Consider the following 17,293-nt stretch of genomic DNA (forward strand, 5'->3'; position numbering starts at 1 on the left):
ATAAAAGAGGACCTAAGAGGGAGCCCTGTGGAACACCACAACAAATCGAGTTTATTTCAGAGTCATGATTATTTATGGAAACAAATTGAGATCGACCGGTAAGATAACTTCTGAACCACTCCAAGGCCTTTCCACGAATACCGTAATGATTTAGTTTATACAAAAGAATTTCGTGATCTATTGTGTCAAAGGCCTTTGAGTAGTCCACAAACAGACCGACTGTATGAGACTTTGAATCTATAGCTCTTACAACTTTCTCAACTAGTAGTAATATAGCATGGGTGGTTGCATGTTTTTTTCCGAAATCCGAATTGATTATCAGCTAAAATATCACATTCGTTTACAATTCGTGTACAATGTATATAATAGTATTTATTTCCAAATATTCAACAGCGATTATCTCAAATGGCCATTGTGTGGTTTAGCACTATATTGCACCGACCCCCTCAATTATAATGATCATCATTATAATGTCTTATGACAATTTTGAGTCATCTATAGGATCATTACATCTTGGAACTGCCTGAGAGGGAGAACATGAGTTCTTTTTATCATAAAAGTCTTCTCTGACTTGTGTTTCAACTTCTACCCAAATTTGAATTTCATTAACTGATGTCCACCTTAGTTTTCAGAACAAAGGAAATTGATCACAGAAAAAGAGCATGAAGATTTCAAGGTCTCTGACAGCACACACTGACACGTGCAAACGCACACAAAGGCATACACATACATCTTTTGCGCTCTCTATGTATTTTTTTTTTCGATTTGAAAACCAATGACCAACTCACCGCTTGATTACAGTGCACCATGAAGACAACTCCTGACTTTGTATGCTCTGACATATCAGGAGACAGTCTGTATTTATCCCATCGTTCTCCCACTGCTTTAGCTGCCTCCTCAGTGTGACATTCAAACGCAACATCAACGCAAAAGTACTGGTCAGCACACTTTGTCAATCCATCGATGATATCAAGGCGAATCTCATTACGTAAGGTTGAGATGAAGTACAGCAGGTAACGAAATTGCTCATAATGGGCAAGAAGTTTGTTTTTCAGTTGGCTGTAGTCGGCGGGATTATTGGCGTACACATTTTCAATGTATAGTCTTGCAATGTATTCTTGGAATAATTTGTGGGGAAACGAAACAATTGATAAAACCAGGGATTGGATATTGACATTGCGCAGACGCTTCCTGTTGATAACATATCTTTCTATTGTTAAAACCCCGACTCTGCAGCATATTTCCATGGCATCAATACACTCTGTGAATATTTCTTCAGAAAATGTCATATTGTTTTCTAACAAACCGTTCCATGCTATCTGACTAATATCTTGAATTGCCCTATCCGCCTCCTTGAAATATTCATCAACGTTCTGATTCCCAAAAGTTTGACATGCTTTTGACGCGTAGTGTTCTTCAAGGAAAGTGATCATTTCTCCAAAAATCTCAGAGAAAGTTTGCATTTTTGTCAGTTCCTTTCGTCTCCCTTCATTGAATTCTTCCCACATTAGGCAAAGCATGGCAGAGTAGATAGGAAACGGAGCCATGTTCGACTGAATTACATCATTTTCCTCCATGAAAGTAATTAAACTTTCTGCCAGATATTCCTTTTCTCTTATCCGAAAGTATTTCTTGATATAAACTGTCAAATTGTCCTCGTTAAATCCGTCGACCCTGATAAATGTGTAGGCTTCGGCAAGGCCTTCGACAACGGTGAATTCATGTCTTCTCCATGGTCTTGTGGTCACAATTACCTTGCATGACTTATATTGCTCTAAACCTAAAATTCGAATGACCTCACTGCAGCTCTTTTCTTCGATTTTCCAGTTAAACTCGTCGAGTCCATCAAAAACAATTAAAATTTTATCTAAATTGTTAATGATATATCCGTCTATTTGATCCTGTGTTGCTACATCTGAGTCAGATAGATAAGTGTGCACTATACTACCGATACTTTTCCCGTCGGTAACATCACGAAGAGGGATTACGAGTACCATATCGAGATCCTGGAGAATCCGTCCCTGGCACCAGTCCCAGGCTATCTTAGAGCACAGCGTTGTTTTACCTACGCCACCTTCACCCTGGATCAAAAGGCGTTTTGAAAGGTTTAAACTTCCATCATTGGTTAAAAGGTCTTGGTACGTTATAGGTGTAGTTTTGCTCATGTCATTTTGGTCTATCAGACTCAAATTGGTATAAATGTCATCCAAGTTAACACGATCCATAAAGTTGAGTGGATCCAAAGTGACCTGGCGTCGTGACAACCGGTAGTACGCCTTCAGCTCTTCGTTGATTTGCTCTACTTGTTCCTTTGTAAGCGATCGTGAAAGAGGTGCTGTTTGAAAGCAAAACGATTACAGATATGAATTAGATAAAGTTAAGACGTACCGAAATGATATCACGATCTGTACATCCCATGACGCTGCTAAATGCCACAGCAGAACAAACACCAAACAGAATAAACGACGCCCTGGTAACAGCTCTGATTATTCCTCCCATGTTTACCATGTTTACATTTCTAAGCATTTCCTTTTTAGCACTCTCCATTTCTTTTAAACACATTACAATCACGTATGTACTTAAGGGGTACTTGCATCTATGCGCGGAATACTATTCATGTTAGCATTATCATGTACAGATTTCAAGATTACGATTCTTCCTAAGCATAAACCAAGAAGACCAGGTATAATTTTTTTTTTCCAGAAGAGTCAGTTTTTCTCTACCTTATTTCTAATTTTTCAGGCCTCAAAACTACCTCTAAATTCAAGATATGCTATTTGTTTTCTTCTTGGTGATATATATTTGAAAAGGTACTGCTCTTACTGTGATACAACACGTCTTCATTGCTACAATTCCACAGCCCTTAGTAGCCCATAACTTTTAACCCTAGTTTTCCTTCATGAAAATGTGCACGTCGTTAACTCTTTTATTTCAGTGATATTTCTTTTTGACAGTATGGATTCTGCAAATCGTCAAATTCAAACAGGAGAAATAAGTCATAATTTATAATTGCCTGTGAGCATATTGCTGCTCTTTTGAACATGTTAGTAATTCATTTACATATTGTTGCTTCATCATTCTGAATAACTCGACTCTATACGAATACATGCCAGTTCTCTTGGTAAAGGGGGACAATCAACTGTCAGTTTATGAATATGTTCTTTAACTTTGGAACATTAGTGTATTCAAATCACAATTAACAATGAATTACAACGTGAAACGTTGGAATACGTTATACTGGTATATAAGAAATAAAGAAATACGCAACAAGGAATACAAGGTAATCATTTCAAACTTCCCCATACCAAGCATTTCTGTTTCTTCTTCGTCAACTCGTTTTGGTCTCCGCCAGCAGGGATTCCAGCCGCATCCTGTGAAATATGACATCAAGGAAAAGCTAAAACAATGATATCCAAGGAGATGTGTGTGTGTATGAGTGTCTGAATATAAGAACGACCCAAGTCCATGGAAGACCATTTCGAGTAAACTTAAAAAAAAACCCTTCCAATATTTTCATTTGTCCAACAACATTTTATTTTACTGTGATGGGAAGGTAACATTGTAAATACAAACTAGAGCATATATTATTATGACAATTAATATCTATATTAATTGTGGAGAGGCCATTTTGTGTGATGGACTTGGGTCGTTCTTTGAATCATTTACAAGATATTCTGCCATAGAGATGAGAGAAGGATGAGAGAGGGCGCTATAATATGAATGTAAGAATGGCCCAAGTCCTTAATTTTTACATTCATATAAGAATTCATTCATTAATTTCAGGCACTCCAGGGAGTAATTAGGAGTTATCATTTATACACAAGTTTAGTCCATGCATAAGCTACAATTTCCCATGTCAAACTGAATTGGGCCAAAAAATGGACTTGCGTCCTTCTTATATTCACGTTTCCGTATATATATATATATATATATATATATATATATGTATATATATACTCTCTAAAAAATCGAGTGAAAATATCCACTATTAAAAGAGTGAATTTAAAGTGAAATTGCGGTGAATTTTGAGTGAAAAATGTTCATTTTCACTCATTTTGGAGTGACGTCAGGGATCACTCGTAGATTTTGGAGTGATCCCTGAGGTCACTCTAAAACGAGTGAAAATGAGCATTTCCATTCTAAATTCACTTTTTTTATTGACTCTTTTAAGAGGGAATATTCTTTTAGAGTATATATATATATATATATATATGAAGAGTTTGTTTGCAAAAAATGATAAGTCCATATTTGCCAAATAGAAATATTTGCGATTAAAGGTCGAGAAAAATAAAGAGAAAGAATAACACAAAATGTGCTTCTTTTGACCATAACTTCAAAAACATATTTTTATATTTAGTGACCAATATATCGTTTAAAAGGTATGATTTTGTACTTTATGATAGAGATCATACTTCAAAATCTTCAAAAATGGACTTATCGGTTGTTGCAAACAAATCCTTCATATATATATATATATATATATATATATATATATACATTTATGTATTTGTGTCTGTGTGTGTGCGTGTGTGTGTGACCCGTTCAAACAAAAGGATCCCAAAGACGGAAGACGACAATATCTTAAGTCCTACATGAAATTGGGTCGCGCGACTTTCTGTTGGTTTGTGATGCAATTGCACATTCAGTAATATACTAAAATGCATAACGTCGCTGGGGTGACAAGACCTGGTATCTGCAATTTGGGGGAAGATGATTTTTTTGGATTAATGGTCAAATAATGGGTTTAACTGAAGTCCTGTGCGAATTCTAACTGTCTTTCACCAAAAATGAAGCCACCACTGCACGTCAAATTAAAGGCTATCCCATTCGCCACAGTGCTTTGGCCGCCATGTGTTTTTTATTTTTTTTTTTTTGGCTCTCCTGAACATTCAACATTTTATAGATACGAGGTCTTGTTGTCCCAGCGACGATAAGCACATACATGAATTCCGCGATCTCTTTTTATCGGTGTCATCTGACATCGCTAGAATTTGTTATTATACAATGGTACTAGAATTCCAAGTTTGTAATAAAACATAAATTTACGCGAAAGTACGAAATGATAATTCCTGATGTATATAACATATACACAAAGCTATCTGAAGGTATTGAAGACAAAGTAAAACAAAAAAAAACACAAAAAGACGAATGAAATGATTAACGCAAAAAGAAAATATCGACACCTGTTCTTGGCAGTAACTGCGGATGATACTTTTGCAGAAACTTTCCAACAAGGGAGAAGAGGATGGATACAGCAACTGATACACCAATGACTAGTCCAATGATGAAACCGACATTTTTACGTTTTCCTGGAGAATGATATGAAGAGTTTGTTTGCAAAAAACGATAAGTCCATATTTGCCAAATGGAGATATTTGCGATTAAAGGTCAAGAAAAATAAAGAGAATAATAAGAAAATTTTTGCTTCTTTTAACCATAACTATAAAAATATATCTTTTTATGTAGTGACCAATATATCATTTAAAAGGTATTATTTTGTACTTTATGACAGAGATCGTACTTCAAAATTTTCAAAAATGGACTTATCGGTTTTTGCAAACAAACCCTTCATATTTTTAAAAAAATAATGAACATCATATTTTCCGTTACTTTGTTTCATCAGAAATATTAAAAAATGGAAAAAAAATAGTAATTAACATCATGATAAATGACACTGCAACGCATTATATTAAGTTTATGGGTAGTGCCGAAGCATTTCAATACTAGGTTAGGGTCATTATACAATCATAATCTAAGTAATACATCGTTGAGAAAAAGTGATTTGATAGGCGTAATGTTAATGATTAAGGAACAATATCTTTATTGAAGGAAATATGTTTAAGCTCTTTCCTGAAATCATTTCATAGCTCCAAATTATCGACTCGGATATAATCATATGACAAATCAAAATCCAGTTTTTGTCAGTATTTTTACCTCTTTTCCGTGAACGTTTTGATAGTGCGGACGAAAGCCATAACGTTCTTATCTTATATTGTTACGAAAAACAAAAACAAACGAGCAAACAAATAGATAAACAAATAACAACTTTGTACACAACCTGATATGGGTAAAAGAGTGATTTCCTCGACAGACGTTCCATTCAGCGAGTCTCCGGTAGCCATGCACATAAAGGTTTGCTCTCTCCCACGTTCAGTTGAAATAGTTATCGTTTCACTCCTCTCGTATGTGCTGTCAGATAACATTTTCTGTCTAGAAACCACTGAATTCAGTCTCTTTCCAGATTCTTCAGTCCATAGCATGGAAATGTTAGGCTTGAATCCACTCACAACACAAGTCAGGTCAAAAGTGGGAGTGTTAGGAGTTTGGTATATACACCGACTTTGATGGGACTGAGTTATATCGACGCATTCCTCGATTGTATGTGTTGATGCCATTGCTGGAAGGGGAGGGGGGGGGGGGGGAGACAATTATTTGTAAAATATTGAATGAGAATTTGTCCACATTCTTTTCCGAAAAAAAGTTCAATCATTACAGTTAGGAAGTTGAAAGAAAGGATATGAAAACTTGTCAAGTGTATAACAATGCGACGCATTTACATGACAAGTGCAAACATTTAAATATCTCTTATGATGACGGCTATACAATGCTTAATTATTTTGGTTACACCAGCGAAGTTCGTCTTGTGCAATAACTACCAGTGCCTTCTGAAACGAGTAATGATTATGGAGTGTACTGTCTCAGGTACATTCAAATGCTGGTTTGTGCATTGCTTGCTTTCAGTGGTGTTGGATGCATTATAGCTCTGATATCGTAAATTTCATATTGTGTGTGGTACACAAAGTTCTTCTTCGTATCAAGCAAAGCTCTAATAGTAATGATAACAAATAATGATAATGATAAAATAACCATGTGTTACTCTCACAATGCTTTTCAAATTTGATGACAATAACATTTACGGACAAGGACGTTCCTAAGACGTTATTAAGAATTGAGGAAAGTAAAAGACTATCATCACTGTTATTGTCAATTTATATGCAGCGTTAGATGCGCTTTGTTATTCAATAAATTGCCTCCTGTGTTCGATGCCCCAGTATAGAGTACATACACACACACACACACACACACACACACACACACACACACACACACACATACACACACACACACACACATACACACACATACACATACACAAAACGACTTCTCTTTACTGGCTATACGGAAATATTAATCCCATGTAAGCTTTCTAACAGATCAGCATTATCTGTGGGAAATGGGAATGTAATCACACATTCCGGTTTGCACTTCAATACCCTCTACCAAAAACGGAAAAGAAATCAACTTGACCAACAGTCATCTTAAATTCGTACTAATAACAAAAGTGTTACCATTGCAATGTGATACTCGACATCATTATACAGTACTGCCCACTGACAATCTCATAATCATATCATATCTGAAGTCAAATCCTCAAAACCTGAGTAAAATGAATAAATCAGCAAATTATATGATTGTCAATAGAAAATTATGTTAATATAACAACACAATATCTAATATAAAAAAATCTACATAACTATGATATCATAAACATCACGAATCCCAGATTTCAAATCAAATACTAAAAAAAGTAATTCACGATATTATTATACAATTTTCATTCAAATTATATCATTACCATTGCAACATACTTTTTAACAATAAAAAATACAAAAATAAATTGTATGCATCAAAATCATAAAATGAGTACATAATATGCCAAATTTTAAACCAAAAACTCGATATACATGTACATATAATGAGTTAACTAATTCCCCAATATTTTTAGTATATTTTTTCATTCAAAATGATATACTGTTACCATGTCAATACATTATTCAACAATTAAAGGACAAGTTCACCTTCATAAACATAAGGATTGAGAGAATGTAGCAATATTAGTAGAACACATCATTGAAAGTTTGAGGAAAATCAGACAATCCGTTCAAAAGTTATGAATTTTTGAAGTTTTTGTGCAGTACCCGCTGGATGAGAAGACTACTGCAGTGTATGAATAACTTAGATGTCACATGCGTACAACAATATAAGGAAAATATAAAGAGAATTTCACAAAATTCCATCTTTTGAAAAAAGTACACATTCCCTTGACTCGTTACCGACAAATGTTATGGGTAATATTATTCCCCTTGCCTTGAGAAAGAGGCAAGTCAAGTGCTCTTTTATTATGCGAAAAAAGTGAAAATATGTTGAATTTTCTTTTACATTTTCTTTATACTGTTGTACGCATATGACTCACAAGCTGTAGTAGTCTCCTCATCCAGCGGTTCCAACACAAAAATTTAAAAACTTCATAACTTTCGCATCGATTGTCCAATTTTCCTCAAACTTTCACTGATGTGTTCTACTAATGTTGTTGCATTTTCTCAATCCTTATGTTTATGAAGGTGAACTTGTCCTTTTACGAAAAGGCCTATCACATCCCCTGGCACTTTAGGTGACCTTAAAAAAAAACAAGAAAAACAAAAACAAAGACAAAACCTTTCACCACAACTCATACCATCGGACTACTACAAAAAGTGGGTCTGCACCCCTACATGTCATGTTCACATGTGTGTAAACTTTAAGTCAAACGCTCAACAAAAAAAAAAAAATAAGAGGGGAGCTCGGAAAAGAAAAATACATTTTTTTTGAATAATCTTCAAAAGAATATTCTATTACCAAATCAACTATAGCTTTTAAAAAGAAAAACATATACGAAAATACAAGATATATATAATCACCATTACAGCATCTTAAAATTGCCGTATTTTTTGAAACCGAGTACAAAATTTTTGCTTCGTTTGAGCATTTCTAACTTCACTAGGAAAACTCTTCAAAAGTATTGCACCATCAAAATAAAGTGCCTTTCTACCACTTTCAGTTTTTACTCTGGACACAATTTAACCTCTACTTTGAGCATTTCTTGTACTGTATCGATGTACACTCATGGCAGATGTAAACATACTCTGCAGATATACAGGGGAAGAACCATTCAGAATGTCATACATACGTTTGCCTTTCTGAAACTGCCATCTCTTCTCCATATCTATCAATTTTAGACGTGTGAACATTGACCATTTGTTGATGTGCGAGTGTTTGTCTGCGAGACTGTTCTTGCTATTTTTTTTTTTGTTGCTTGATAAGAATATCCTTTACTCCTTGGCTCAAATGTGTCCACACACTTGAACAAAAATCAAAATAAGGTAATATCAGAGCATTCGCTTAAAGCTTACCGCTCTCAACAGTCAAATACTTTCTTACTTTTCGGAGCAAAGCTAGCGTGGAAGCAATTTTGGCAGATACCTAGCGTTGGCAATATGTTCGTTCCATGTAAAGTGTTGATCCAACCAAACACCTAGATATTCTACTTTCTTCACGACTAACAAAACTTTCGTGTGTTTTTTTTTTCTGTGTTGAGTGTTGAACAATTTGAATTCTACCATATCGTCATTCAATACAGTGCGTAATTATTTTGGACTCGAAGCACTATAAATAACAGCAGTGTCATCCGCATACAGAATGATTTAACTGTTCTTGACAACAGAGGACAGGTCATCAACAAAAAGAATGAAGAGCAGGGGTCCTAAATTAGAACCCTGCGGTATTCCTGATTTGAGAGCAAGTGTGCTTCCGACCTATCAAATATGATTTGAACCATAATAGCGCGTTATCACATATACCATATGTACAATGTACGTAATTTATGTATTGACAGGCCGGGATCCACGGAGTCGAAAGCCTTCCGTATGTCTAAGAATACCAAACCTGTCATTTTCTCGTTGTTCACATTACTGAATATATAGTCGCTGACGAAACGTTAAAACTGTATTAGTTTTTCATTTTATTAAACCTGCTTGCTGTGGTGTTAACAGGTTAAGGTCAGCCAGATAATCATGCAACAGTTCCGGTCCCTCCGTTCGACTGAAAATCATTCAAGTTGTATTTCTACGTCTTTGATAGTGCTATCCCGATTGGTTTCAGAGAAAGACAAAACATCGGGTGCTGTTCGTTTTTCCGAAGGTTCGTTATTCCGAAACAAACAAATTCCCTATACATAGAGGTTCGTTAATCCGAAAATGAAAAAGGGTGTGTTTATCCGAACGTTTGTGGCTTTATTGCGAAGGTTCGTTAATCCGAAAATGAAACAGGGTTCGCAATTCTGAAGGCTCGTTTATCCGAAAATGAAAAAGTGTTCGTTATTCCGAAGGTTCGTTGATCCGAAATGATACAGGGTCCGTAACAAACCTTCGGAATAACGAGTTTTTGTTTCCTTTTCGGATTAACGAGCCTTAAGAATAACGAACCTTATTTCACTTTCGGATTACTGTAACGAACCTTATTAATAACATACCTCATCACATTTTCGGATTAACATTGTCATGATATGACATATTTTGTATTTGTCACGTAATAATTTGTCTCATTGTACTACTGTTTATTAGGTAGCTCATGTAAGGAATTGATGTTATCGCAATGGTTACAAAAGAAGTGCAGCTTTAAAGACAAAAGCTTGCATCAAAATAACCATATAAGGAGATGTTGCGATGCACAATCAAAGTAAAAGAGAGTGATTTGGAATTAAATGTTTTGGGGATGAGTAAACCCTGCATGACGTCAAAATACGAGGAAAGGGTATCCCTGGTAGTGTGCCTCATACTAACTGGTATCTGGACGTCATTCACGACGTCAAACACAAGTTTCTAGCTAGGTCAAAACAGGACCACTTCAAAGAATGTTGGTTTCCGTGGACAGGAAGTGATGACGTCAAGCAGGGGCTTGACCAATGCAAAATGAGATACTCAGGAAAGTTTTGACAGACAAAAAACGCCAACCAATCAGAAAAGGGGGCAGGACTTCTATGAAAACTTTTTAGAAAGTCAATTGATTTAGTTAATTTTACATGGAGACCTATGGTCCAACAAATGTATAAATATGCAGTGTTTGGGCACAAAATTTAGATGCCATATGTGACTCTGCACCTCAAAACAAACAAAAAGTCGCCAGACATGAATTTTTAGTTAAGACCACATTCTGAAAGAACAGACTTTAAGCTTTAAAATGATGTATTACTCAAATCAAATGGACTCTCCTAACCTATCGAAATATTGGAAAGAAAGCACAAACTCAGGAAAAGTGTGAGCTGAGAAAACAGGCTCTGAAGTACAGTGTCTATTCAAGCGCTTAATCTTTACCAAACCGTGCTGGCTGTGCGATGAATGGGACAAAAAAAAGGAAGTAAACCACCAGAGTAACAACAAGGAAGGGATCATTAGATTAAAGTGAAATTAAGCATGCCTCATTAACACATTCTGTCCATAATCAATGCCAACTTTCAAAGCAGTAGCAATATCCTTCCAAAAGTTATTAGAGTTGAAAGTGAAGAGAGTGGACAAGGTTTTTCAGAAATGAAAACGGGATTCTAAAGACACATCTAATCACACTATTCTACCGAAAATGTTCGAGACAAACTGCTATAAAAACACACTTTCCTGCCCGTTTTATGATACCAAATTTTAGCATAATGTAAAAAAAGACCCGCTCTTTCAGAAAATATGAAAAAGTCAAGTTCGGCTAGGTTGACCCATTTCATTTATTTTCAGTCCTCACGCAAAATCAGTATGTGCGACTTTATGTTCGTTTTGAGGTGCACGGTCACATATAATTTGCGGAACACTCAGGACCAGGCTATGGTACTTCGAGATTGCGAAGTTAGAGAGTAGCAGCGTGTTATTTGGAATCAGTGTGATTCAGGGATTGTTGCATTTCGGCTTGGGCAGCCTGACCGTCCAACAGAGAATCTAGGAGGATTCAAGTTTAAACACCAACAACTGTTGGTGTTTAGGTTTCCAGGGAGAGAGCCACCGTTTAGGGTTCCAACGAGGACCAAGTTTAGGGTTCCAGAGAGGACCAGAAGTTGGGAAGCCAACGACCCGAAAGGGGAGACGATCCGCTACTTCAGGCAGGGCATCGTTGACAACCTAGAGCAACCAAGCACGGGAGCTTCTAGAATAAACCAACGAGCAGAGCAACCAAGCTCAAGATCAAGTGGAATTGGATATCTGTATTCAAGTTTTTACTATGTTATTATTGTAAACAACCATAATTTGAGACCAGTATAATAAATCTTATTGCTTGTTACATTGTAAGAACACTGTGTGATTGACTACCTCTTTCGAGGCACTGTAGTTGCACAAGTCGAAAGAGCTGAATGAGTGAATGGTCTGCTAACAATCTGCTGCATTTAGAGAAAGTCAACCTTTGACTACCGCAGTATAGAAAAGATCCCAGTCGCAGGGAGGACTTTCGTTCCCCACATTCATAGGAAAGTCCCCTGTGACAAACATACCTTCGGAATAACGAACCTTCGGACCAAGAACCTTCGGAATAACGAGCTGTAACCCAAAACATCAACGGGGTTTTAAAAAAAATCTCCCTTATTTCATCACATTTTGGAAAAAGACTGCAAATGTTTACGTGTGTTAGCATAAATCCTCTAGAATGTATATTAACAGAGAAACTAAAATTCCGTCAAATATTCAGTGAGTTCATTGTTGTCGTCATCGCCTTGAAGGTGATAACAAACGGTTGTCTCTTCATTCTGGTCTGAAGAGTGGTGACCCCTAATGATAGTAGTCATCTCAGAGTGGCTCGTCGACCATGATGAGTACGTCTTCTGCGTCCGATACCCAGCTCACAAATCCTGTGCCATAAATCCTGTCATAACATCGGCTGCTAGCGTTTGATGTTCAGACGATGAAGCGTTGGAACGTCATACCTTATGGTGGCCTGACTGTGGGAGGGCAATTCCATGTCACGATGGTTCTGAAGATCGTTGTGGCGCTCGTCGCTTTATGGGCCTGGATTTAGTTGGACCAGGGAGGTGGAAGAAGGTTCCACCTCCCTGGTTGGACGTTTCCAGCCAACTGGATGGCTAGTTGAAAACATGCTGTAGAGTTGCTATAGTATGGTAATGGCTGTCAATAGAGTTTTACACGGCAGCCTTAGGATAATACTCTCAATGCATGTTGCTCTTCTCCATGCATCGGCATCAGTAGGATAGTTGCATTCAAGTCCACAGGTCAAAGATACATTGACTATAGTCACTAAAAAACACAAAGACCACAGTTTGATCCCCTCATTCTTGCAGAGGAAGATGCTAAACCTCTCACAAAAGATTGCAGTCTGTAGTGCTGTAAAGATTGGCTCTGTAGGCCTACATGGGATGCAAGAGTGCAGGTAATGATGGCTTCCTTTCAACATTAGCCAAGTGATTTCCAAAACGTAAAAATACAAGGGAGTGGCTTGATATCTTCCCTTCGAATTTGTCCAATTGAGGCACAAAGACACCATGAATCATCACTTACAGTCAAAATACAAAAAACACTGCACAAAATCAAACACAATCCCAAACATATACAGAGCTCAAAAGTTCAGGGGCTACCTAGGAAGGCGCACACCTAGGAATATGTGGTGTTTTCCTTGTTGTGATATAAATATCACACAGTAGCTACTGAAGAGTTTGTTTGCAAAAACCGATAAGTCCATATTTGAGAAATGGAGATATTTGCGAATAAAGGTCAAGAAAAATAAAGAGAATGATAAGAAAATTTTTGATTCTTTTGACCGTAGCTTCAAAAATATACCTTAAAATGTAGTGACCAATATATCATTTAAAAGGTATTATTTTGTACTTTATGATAGAGATCGTACTGCAAAATCTTCAAAAATGGACTCGGTTTTTGCAAACAAACCCTTCTAATATACTTCTGTTAAAATGAAATAGACACAGTTAATAAGTTATGGTTGTGAAATATCTGAGTAACTGTTTATCTATTACGTTTGACAGAATTGTGATACTGTAGATTGAGAGATATTTCATCTGACCGAATTGATCATAACATTCTGATTCATAAGTTGGTATTTATGAATGTGCGCCCATTTGTTATTTCATTAGTTGTGGATTTTTTATATTGCAGACAACAGGTTGTTAAATACAATGGCAGTATCTCTGATATTAGAGAATGCAATGCAGGGGTTCCGCAGGGAACAAAACTTGGACCGGTTTTGTTTTTGATTATGATAAATGATGCTTGTAAAGATTGTCCTTTTTCATTTTATAAATATGTTGATGATTTGACTATTGTAGAGGCTAGGAATAGAAATCAACCATCTCAGATACAAAGACAAATTAATGCACTGGCAAGTTGGTCATTGTTGAATAACATGAAACTTAACCCTCAGAAATGTGTTTTTATGACAATTTCTTTTATGAAGCAATCAATTCAGCAAAGTTTGTGTATCAACGAATTTGTTTTGAAAGAAACAAGCACTGTTAAGATTTTAGGGGTGTATTTTCAGCAGAATCTCAAATGGGATGCACATGTTTCTGATATGGTGAAAAGATGCAATAGGAGATTGTTCATGTTACGCAAATTGAAACACTTTAATTTATCAATAGTTCATCTTATTACAGTGTATACAGGATATATCAGACCAATTCTAGAATATTGTGCCCCACTTTTTCATTCGAGTCTTACAAAAAAACACACAGAGGTAATAGAAAAGATTCAAAAACGTGTATTGAAAATCATATTAGGTTGTAATTATGTTACATATGATATGGCCTTACAAGTGTGCAATTTATTATCTTTAAAAGAAAGGAGAAGGAAATTGTGTTTAGATTTTGCTCTGCAGTTAGAAAAGCACCCCAATCATTCATTGTGGTTACCGGATCAAAGAGATGTTAAAATCAATTTAAGAAATACTACAAAATATTCTCAACTGCATTGTAAAACTGATCGGTTTAAGAAAAGTGCAATACCGTATTTTATTGATATACTGAATGATTATTACTGCAATGACTCTTAGTAGAGTTTTTTATTCTCACTACTGTCTAATGTGTTGGTAAATTTATTTATATAGTTATATGTATAGGAGTTTGCAGCGTGGTGGGTAGGGAAGACAAATGATACATTTGATTAGGAAATTTGTATGTATTTTATGCATGTTAGGAAACCCCACTTTTTCCATACTGCACTCAAAGTTAGTTGTTAGACATTTACACAATGTACAATATATGTAGGTGGGCCTGTCTTTAAACGTGCACTTAGCACAGGTACATTGTATGGACGTGTGTTGGGTGTGGTCTTGTGGACATGACGGTGCTTGTGTGTGTGTGTGAGTAATGTATGTGTGTGTATGTTTATGTGTGTGTGTGTTTGTAGCTGCAATATGTGTGAGTGTGTGTTTTCCCTGTGTGTACGTATAGTGTATATGTATGTAAATGTATGCGCGTGAATGTGAGTGTGTACATACATGTACGTTGTATTGTACATCGAGCATGTGCACTGTGTTTATGCTCATGCGCGTTTGTGAGTGTTGTACAGATATGCGATCTACACATCAATGTACAGTACTGTATGTGTGCATGTGTGTGTGTGTGTGTGTGTGTGTGTGTGAGAGAGAGAGAGTATGCCAGTGAGAAATGCTTTAGGTATGAGTGGGTAGTGAATGTGTGTACATTACGGGGGAGGGGGATGATCACCTCACCAACAAAATAATGTTACTGCAAGTATTTGTGGAATGTATAGTGTAGGTTGTTGACGCGTCTTTCCAACCACACTGCAAACTCCTGTACTCCCTTTTGTATCTGTAGAAGAGCTTACATTTTTTTTTCTTCTTCTTTCGACAATGAGTTGAGTAGCCCTGAGTGTTTCTTCCTTTTCTTTTTTTTTTTCTGTGAAAAAAAAAATTAGGAGTGTACCGCTACTTTTTATAAAATGTCCATTCATTTTTTTTTCTTTTTGTATTTATATAACAATCTGTAGCGTTAAAAATGTATTAGTTGTGTATACAGAATGTTTGAATGTAATGTATTTTTTATGTATTATGATTATGTTATTATTTCATCTGTTTGGCTGTATAATCTCTGTATATCTGTGTAATTCGACTTTTAGTCGCCGACTCAGATTTTATTTGAATAAAGACTTTTTAATCAATCAATCAATCAATCAATCATTTCAGAGTTGGGCAGAAGCAAGTCATCATTGTGACCAAATCATAAATACTACGATGTCTAAGAAGACATTGGAAATGGAATAGTATTTAAGATCCACCTGCGCGATAGAAGTCGGACATAATTATTATGTACTAGCATGCCATTTTCACGGTCAGTTGCATTGATGGCTGCGAACAAGGAAAATATCGATTGAACACGAGAGAATGAATGAAGTATGGACTGGGCCTATTATACGCTCATACCCCATATAAGGTTAGCAGAAGTCGACATCTAGTTAACTCAGCGTCGCTTGCTATGTACGACTGCATAAGAGTTTTATTGCAAACTAGCACACTACTGAGATGGAAAAGGTAAGTAAGACAAAAATGCATCCACATGTTGCTATAGAAAAGAAGAACAACAAAAAACAAACACAAACAGAAAAATAAACCAAAAATAAGGCAAAACAAAACCCTAGTCTTTTAGGCAAAGTGATTTATTTCTTTGGTCTGATATCAAGAAATAAACGTAGATTAAGAGTTAGACTGCACAGATTTCTCTCTTTTATTTCTTCGTTTGCTTTGTTTTCAAGATGGGGAAATCTTATTCATCTGGCTCCTGTATTTGCGTTAATGCTAAGGATTTCCATTTAGTCCTATCTAATGCGTTTATCTAAAAGTTTTCTAGGGCATCATACACAGTACAGTTTAAATCGTATGTATATTTCCGAGGTGCCAAAGCACCATTTTAGGTACCAGGTGTTTGTGCGTAGAACGGATACACAATTCATATACGGTTAAACCTGTGTAAAGCGGCCATCCAAGGAAACAACAAGAGTGGCCGCTATAAACCGGAGCCGGTTGCAATTATGAATTTCAATACTTGCATTTAATGAAGAAAATACCGCATGTTATACCGTGAATGCTGTATCACGCCTTTCCGGGCAAGCTTTGCGTGCGACTTCCGAAGACTATAGTTTTTACTAGCCAGGCGCGGGTCCCCGCAGATGATCCGAACATGACAGTACATAGCATGTAATTACCCGTGGTCTCACGGAGGTGCGCACTAAAATCTTTTTACCCACAACCATGTTTAATCCCTGTCACAACTTCACAGGGAAGCTACTTGGGCTTGTAGCGTGTAGGGATTTTCCATTATACCGGACAATAATGACTGAGGGCGTATAAGGATTTGGGCGAATCAGTACATGTGTTTTACTTGCTGAACGCATTCTACTTATGTCCTACTTTCGGGTATACTGTGTGACATTTGTGCCAGGCGCGTGGGGGCTTACAACTC

The sequence above is a fragment of the Diadema antillarum genome, unplaced genomic scaffold, assembly GCF_040938485.1.
Source record: "Diadema antillarum isolate AM-2024a unplaced genomic scaffold, OU_Dant_1.0 seq00001740_RagTag, whole genome shotgun sequence".
NCBI classification, from domain to species: Eukaryota; Metazoa; Echinodermata; class Echinoidea; order Diadematoida; family Diadematidae; genus Diadema; species Diadema antillarum.